This window comes from Camellia sinensis, chromosome 2, assembly GCF_055761805.1.
Source record: "Camellia sinensis isolate YWXY chromosome 2, ASM5576180v1, whole genome shotgun sequence".
NCBI lineage: Eukaryota > Viridiplantae > Streptophyta > Magnoliopsida > Ericales > Theaceae > Camellia > Camellia sinensis.
The window spans coordinates 65,155,515-65,163,897 of record NC_138962.1 but is presented as its reverse complement, the minus strand read 5'-3'; the positions used below and the strand labels follow the sequence as shown (position 1 = coordinate 65,163,897).

Genomic DNA, 8,383 nt, shown 5'->3' with positions numbered 1-8,383 from the left:
TTATTTTCACTTGTTCTCGCTAATTTGCAATTCTTGTTGTATTAATAGAATGTTATGTTCATTTGCATCTCTATTTTTTTACATTTGTTTTCACTTGTTCCCATTGATTTCCAATTATTCTTTTTTATTTCAATGTTTTGTTCCCGCCTTCTTGTCTTCTCCTTGTGTGAAACACATAAGTGCTAGTTCAAAGAATCCAGCAAGAGTGATCATTTCATATTTGTCACAAGAGTTGGGAATTAATAGCTCTGTTCAATGGCTGCCGAGGCATCCTCTTCCACCCCTCGGTGTTCTTATCATGTGTTCTTGAGTTTTGCTGAAGACACCTTTAAGACTTTTTCAGACCACCTCTATACGGCCTTGGTTGGTACAGGTTTTCACACGTTTAGAGATGATGATCATGGTGATGAATCTGATGATGCTATTAAGGCAATCAAAGAGTTAAGGAGTTCAATAATTGTATTCTCAATAGACTATGCTTCTTCGCAATAGTGCCTTGATGAACTTGTGCTGATCCTCGAGTGCCGGAGGGGCTTCAAACATGTAATTTTACCAGTTTTCTATGGTATAGATCCATCCCATGTTAGGAAGCAAACTGGAAGTGTTGGTGAAGCATTTTCCCGGCATGAAGCTCAATTTGGGGTGGAAATTGATGAAAGAAAAGGGAAACATGGGATAGAGAAGGTGGAAGGGTGGAGGACAGCACTCAGAGAAGTTGCAGATCTCGGAGGTTTGGTCCTACAAAATCTAGCTGATGGGTAAATTTCCTATTTTTGTTACTTAGGCAATAAGCATAAATGCTTTTCTTTAAAATAGTTAGACAGTTTTTTATGAAATGCCATTTTACTTTTACAACAACGAACAAGGCCTTAGAAGTTAGAACAAGAACCTCGATCGGATTTCTCCTCTGCAACTCATGTGCTCTGCTTGAGTGGGATTCGAGTGAGGCCCTCAGAATTTGGCTCTTGGTCCTATTTTTCATGTGTTTTCAAACACAAAACCATCCAAGAATGATAAATCATTAAATAGGTAATTTTTTTGAAATTTAAAACTGTGTCCAAACACTGATACAATAAGCTCATATACACCTATGCAAGATTGTGAGTATGCAGCAATGATTTTATTGGCTTCTTGTTGATCTTCAAAATCACAACATTGATACTCAACCTGACATGTCAACCCATTACTACGGAGTCCTATTTTGTCTACAAAAAATGTTAAACAGTAAGTACTGTAACACTTTGTGTTATTGAATTTTATTTTTCATTTTAGAGCTGACTAAAACAACACATCCTAATGAAAATTATAGTTATTGCTGATGCAAGTTGGAGTTGCAACATCAGTCTATTGATATTGGTTCTTTCTTTTCTTTTTTCAAATGTTCTAATTATGTAATTTTTCCAGTTTCATATCAATCTCATATAACATTCTAGAGATTATATTATACCAATGTTTAAAATCAAGTCATATAATTTTTCATGCAAGTTATTGTCTCATTTGATCTCATAACATGGTTACTGTGTTCCATTTTGTATCTTTTTCATGATTCATAGGCATGAGTCACAGTTTATCCAGATAATTGTTCAAGAGATTGCTAATAAATTGGATGGTACAGTCTTGAGTGCCACTCCCTACCTAACAGGAATAGAAACTCGTGTAAAAGACATTAATTCATGGTTACAAGATAGGTCAAACAATGTTGGAATAATGATGATATGTGGAATGGGTGGAATAGGGAAGACAACCATTACAAAAATTGTTTATAATCGAAACTTTGATAGATTTGAAGGTAGCAACTTTCTTGCAAATGTTAGAGAAACTACAAAACAATTCAATGGTTTGGTTCGTTTACAAAGACAGCTTCTTTCTGATAATTTTAAGCGGAAAGTAGAAAAAACACAATGTTGATGAGGGAATCATTAAGATTAAAGATGCTATAAGCTGTAAAAATATTCTCGTCGTTCTAGATGATGTGGATGAATTGGACCAAGTACATGCAACATTTGGAATGCGACACTGGTTTCATCCTGCAAGTAAAATTATCATTACAACTAGGCATGACCGATTGCTAAAGCCTCACGAAGTTTGTGAGGTATCCATGGTTAAGGAGTTTAATGATGTTGAAGCGCTTCGTCTCTTCAGCTGGCATGCCTTCGGAGAAAACCATCCTATTGAAGCATACATGCAGCACGCAAAGAAGATGACATACCACTATGGGGGGCTTCCTTTAGCGCTTGAAGTCATATCCATATCTATATCCATATCCAGAATATTATGTGGAGGCAACACGAGCACAAACACAAAAACCTTGCTTACATCACCATCTAAAACAAGCAGTTGATTTAGAAAATTTCCAAATGCTTAAGCAAAATGTCTAAACAACCACAATTGTGTGCACACGTGTAAGCTTTTCTAATTTGAAACAAACACATATCTGTGTAGCCGGAAAATACACAACTTTCAGCTTTTTTGGGGTAGCAGTTATGAGCTAAGCCCACCAGCTAATATAGAACATTGGCATAACACTACAAGTTGGTGCAAAAGAGTACGAAATCAACTTTCAAGATCAGTAAATCACTAATCATCTCCAAGTCACGCTTCTTTAACATGATCCACAGAGAAAAAGTAATTAAAGGAACACGCGAGAGAGAGAGAGAGAGAGAGGCTGGGGAAAAAGAAATTCAACAGTTTGATTTCATCCTTTAAACTGCCATTCTCTACGGCACATAGGGCAATGTGCTTGAGGAGTCTGTGAATTCACCCATTTTAAGATGCAATGAAGATGAAACGCATGGTTGCATTCACCCCATACTGCAAAACAAACCATAATTATTGAAGTATTAATTTGATCAACAAACTTCACTAATACTAAAAAAAACTCAATTGCAGTCCCAATCTACCACCTAAAAACCACCTGGTACAACCGTACAAGGACATACTCTTAATCAAGTAAAAGTACTGAAAAGAAAAATGTCCAACATCTAATCAGAATAATGACCACTATATCTTACATGCAATTTTTCACCTCTGAATTTAGCAGGTTCATATAAATTAGCACAAAAGTTTTATCAATATTTGCCAAATGTTAACAACTGTAATGGAAAGAGAACTAGGAGTAAATATCTGTCCCTTATAAGTGAAGGTTTCACCTTATATCGTCGTATATGGTATACTTTTTACTTTGTCAGATATGATTGTACAAAATTAAGGTAACAACTTTCATTCGAATAACACAGTAATTATATTAATAGTAATGAGATTCTCATTCATTGTCTTTAATGCCTGCCATCCAAACATGGCATAAGTGAACGAATAAAGCTCAGCTCCACTCAAGGAAACATTACTTATGCCTGCCTCTGTAAATTGGGTGCTTTGCTCCCTTCTTGTAGGCATATTCTGCAAAGTTACCCACTTGTGGGTGCCTATAAAATTTGGAGGAATCCAAGTGTCTCCATTTGATAACTTAGAAATATCAATCTTCAGCGCTTAGATCTAGCATATCACCTTAAAAGTAGCAGATTTTTAATATTTTATAATTTTAATCAATTGAGTTTGTGGGTGACAAGCCTTTGTGCTTATGTGTGACCTTGTGACATTAGCAATGTAAAAAGGCTCTTAACTCTCAAGCATCTGTGGCTCAAGCTTGGATTAGTTTGTGGAGTCATAGCAATCAGCTTCCATGTCTGCATTAGAAGTGACCTTTGTCACACGACCAATGAATCCAGCATCCTTCTGTGGTTCTGGCACGCCTTCCAAATTTCAGGCATACAGGTATTCGCCTAAGCCCATCCTCAAAGACTCTATTTAAATCATGGCTGGCCATAAGAAATACACAATCTATCCTTACTCAAGGATTGTCCAGCCAAACAACGAAGAGCAAGAATAGAAGACACACTCATGGCTTGGCTTACCAAAGACACTCAAACATCAGACTGAGACAATGGGACAAAAATCCCTGTTAGTTTTGCATGGGCTCATGAACTATCATACTGCATAAGAGTGTTTATGCACACAAGAACTTGCTCACACAAGCATGCAGCACTTGCCCACTCACCCAACACATATATGCACAAAAAGTATAGCCTATGTTCACATTACCATCTATGAGGCACCGGCACTCCAAAACAGGTGATGTAGCGGTGTCGGACATGGTGACATGCCGGGGATAGGCCAACTAGTTTTTTTTTTCCTCTCTTCTTTAGTGCTTTGTATGAATGTTGGATATTGAAAGTTTATTACATTTGCTTAGATTTACATAGTTAATAGATCATCTATAGAAAATATATAACCAATAAGAGTCAACCTAAGAGTGGGCCTACAAAGCATGGACATCTCTCCAGAAGTTACGTACAAGTGTCCAACACGTGTTGGAAATAGACACACGACAGACACGCTGATGACACCCTAGGGACACGTTAAGGACATGCTAAGGACTATTTATTTTTATTTTTTAAATTAAAATTTTTAATATTTTTAGGTTGATAAATTTGATAAAATTAAATATTTGACATAAAATACATATTAAATATTTAAAAATATTACATATAACAAATATATAAAAATAATAATTACGGAGAAACTACCAATAGGTTCTAATAATTGAACTTAATGCCCATCAAGTCCTATTGAAAATAAGTCCTAGTAAAATCGTCGTCAAATTTTTTTTTTTTTTTTTGACGAATTTTTGCATGTCGCTAAAAATTGACTATTAGTGACTTTTTTTGTCACAATTTTTATAATTTCTTGTCACTAAAACTTACAATTAGTGACGTTTTTCTATGACAAATTCTTCAAACTGTTGCTGAAAGTTAAAAATTTGTTTTGTGATGATTTTTTTAAACGGTTGCTAAAACTTATAATTAGTGACAATTTTCAAACTACCATTGAAAATTAACAATTAGTGACGTTTTTAATGGTGTTTGATAAAAAAAGCCATTGATTCTCATAGGACCTATTGGACAATAAGTTCACCTATTAGGACCTACACGCAAGTTCTCCTAAAATTATATATTTTGCACATGTCTCCAACTTGTCGTATCTTGCATTTTTTGAAAATTTGTGTCCACATGTCCGTGTCATGTCACATGTTTATGTCCATGATTCTTAGAAGTGGGTTATATATATTGAATTAGGGTTAGTTTTTGTTAATTTTGATTGTTTGTGATTGTAATAGCAAAATAATAATGTAAAAAAAAATTATTTCCCCCCCCCCCCTTTTTTGTAATCAACATGCCCCATGTCTATGTCCATGTCCGTTGCTTTAATCGCCAAGCTGAAAAGGTAAAGATAACAAATAATGCATCCTCATCCAATATCAACAAAAAGTGCTGAAGATGTCAGGAAAAACTATATTACAGGCCAACATTCTCAAATCAGCAATACATCTGCTAGGAAAATTCTAGATAACAAGATGACTTTCAAGTATTGTCCATATGAATAAGCATCAAGTCCAAAAGAATTTATTAAAAAGAAAGAAAATAGTGAATTAATTTCCTTACTTTATTTTAAGTGATGGGAAAATAACACTTCACAATTAATCTTGACAATTAGCACACCTCAAGCATAATTCACTAATCATCGCGTAACTTGCACTAAAATTGAACCTCAAAGAATTTTCTGATGTCTCACACAACCATTGAGAAAATGGCATTAACTGTATCCCAGTAGGTTCAAGGTCCAAGCAAGCATGCACAAGGCCTCAGCTAGATGCAGTCTACAGAAAATTAATTTGATTCATTGGTTGATGCACAGAGAGGCCGAAAACCATTAAAGAAGCCACTAAATTCCTAGATCCCAGTCACATAAATGAGAAATTATCTGCAAATAATGAAAAAATAGTGCAGGGAATGATTTAACTAAATGCATTGACTTACTTAGTGGGCAATCATCCCCTGGGTGTTTACAGTCAGGACAACAACCATCAAAGGCCAATCTACATATTCCACATGTTTCATCTTGTGCATCCCAAGTCCATGACGCAACAGCATGCCACCTGCAATTAATAGAGAAGTGAAACCATTACAACCCTTACCATATTAAGTTCATACAACAAGTAACATGAAAATCGCTAAAGAGAACTTACTCTATTCATGAGCCCCCAATAGTGTTTCACGAAGGAATAGGTCAAGAGAAAACTGATATTGCAAATAGCTCAAAATATGTGATGATGGCAAAAAGTTTTAATTGTTGAATTAAACAAAATCTATACCAACTTATTAGCACAAAACTGGTTGGTAGATTAAAGAATGAAATTCCTTAAACACAATAAACCACTCATGCTATATCATTACAAAGAAAGGACAATTGCAAAACAAACTGCAAATTAAATAATACACAATAAAAAAATGTATAATAAAAAGTATGCGAGAGGAGTTTAATTACTATCTTGTGGATTGGGATATTGTGCACCTTAGTGAAGGAAGACGGGTTAGGGTTCCCGAGGTTACGTATTTTCAGTAGCTCTCTTGGGTAAATGGTTGTGGAAATTTGCTTGTGAGAGGGAAAGAAATCGGAGGATGGTGATGGCAAAATATGGAAGTAAATGGGGTGACTAGACTTCCTCGGAGCTGTCTATGTCTCATGGGAGGGGCTTGTGGAAGTGTATCTGGCTTGTTTGGGAGGATTTCGTGAAGTTGGTAAGATTTTGGGTAGGTAGAGGGGATAGGGTGACTTTTTGGTGGCATGCATGGTGAGGAGATGAGGTATTGGAGACAGCTTTCCTAGCCATCTTTCTCCATGCTGTGAATAGAGAGGCAACGGCAGCCAATTATTTACAGCTTCAGGTTATATTTTGGGATATTGGGTCAACAATGAATTTGCAAGATTGGGGAGTAGGATAAGATGCTGGAGAGTAGGACAAGATGACTAATCTTCAGAAATTACTTATGGTTATGGGGGCTTAGAAGATGACAAGGACTCATGGTAGCTAGGGAATGGGAAAAAGTATGCTGGTCAGGGTGGTTACAACTTATAGAAAAGTTCTCAATTTCCACACTCAAAATTTAGATATATTACTTAAAAGGGTAAGTTGTTGGGTGATGAATCATATTTCATTTCCAAGATGAAGAAAGACCCCAAGTAACCTACATTTACACGACTCTTCATTTTTTGAGAGGTACCCATGTCGACACGACACGACACAACACGGGTACGGGTATAGGTGCGGGATACGGCTCTGTACAAATGGATACAGGAGAAGAAACGAAAGAGAAGAGAGTAAGGAGAGAACCTGTCGCCGACTTCGAAAGGGCAAGACATCGATCCCTCTGTCGCCGACTTCGATCCCCCAGCTCGCGTCCTTCGACTTCGTCTGGCACCATTTGGCTTCGACTTCGTCTTCGTCTTCAAAGAGCATGACTGTAAGCCCCTCTCTCTTTCTCTGTCACGTCTCTCTCTCTCTCTCTCTCTCTCTCTCTCTCTCTTCTATTCCAGATCTGCCTTTTGATCTGCCCCTCTCTCTCTCTCTCTCTCTTATTCTTTATTTATTATATTTCATCTCTCTATTTTATTCTTTTTATAAAAATATAATTGGGTTGAACTAGATAAGTAAAATTTTGGGCCTACCAAACTTTGAGCCTATTAAAATTTTGGTCAACAAATCTTTTAATACCATGGGCTATTATATAGCTAATTTATATGTTTGGTCTATAAATTATATAAAAAAAATTATTGGGTCAACTTTTTAACTCATGTTTATAAAAAATATATATTTAAGAAATAATTATTTGACGTAACCCCGTATCCGTATCCAAATTTGGATCCATATCCACATATCCTTCATTTTTAGTTTTGAGGTGTCTGACCCTTATACACACCCGGTACCCGCACCAGAGTCCGTGTAACATAGGTCTTAAACATTGCCAAATTTTTTCAGCAATCATCAATTTTAATAAAGACCCCCAGTTCCATGAGCTCACATGTGTAGTCGTTCGCCTTCACAATTTTGCAAAAACCACTTTTCTATATTCTCTTGATTTTCGAAAGTAAGCTCATTATCGAAATTCATGAATAAACCTATGTTAAAGGATTTATCGACATGATCCATCATATTTATATCAAACAAGGTATCTAATTTATGCATATAAATTGTCTTCCTTTCAACAATATTAATCTGCAAGAGTTTTTATACACAAGAGAAGTTAATCGGAAGAATGACACATAAGGAGATGCATGCATTTATTTCATAGAGGAAAAATAAATTATCATAAGAAGGATACGTAAGAGTTTAACTTTCATTTTGTTTCCCACCCTGCAAAAGCAACCACACAATAAGCAAAGGCAGATCATGAATAAAGTACATTTTATATCTTCCCACTAGAAAAGGCATTAAACCACACCATGTTACAATAATTCATCATATTTCATACTCATAAGACCATCTCCA

General features: G+C 35.8%; 1 pseudogene across 1 annotated transcript; it reads left to right on the top strand.

The window, feature by feature from the left end:
* Positions 1-255: 255 nt before the first annotated feature.
* LOC114289435 (disease resistance protein RUN1-like) lies at positions 256-2,811 on the top strand (annotated as a pseudogene). The gene is made up of 3 exons (XR_014357410.1): positions 256-429; positions 493-758; positions 1,554-2,811. The product of XR_014357410.1 is annotated as a disease resistance protein RUN1-like (transcript).
* The last annotated feature ends 5,572 nt before the right edge of the window (positions 2,812-8,383 follow it).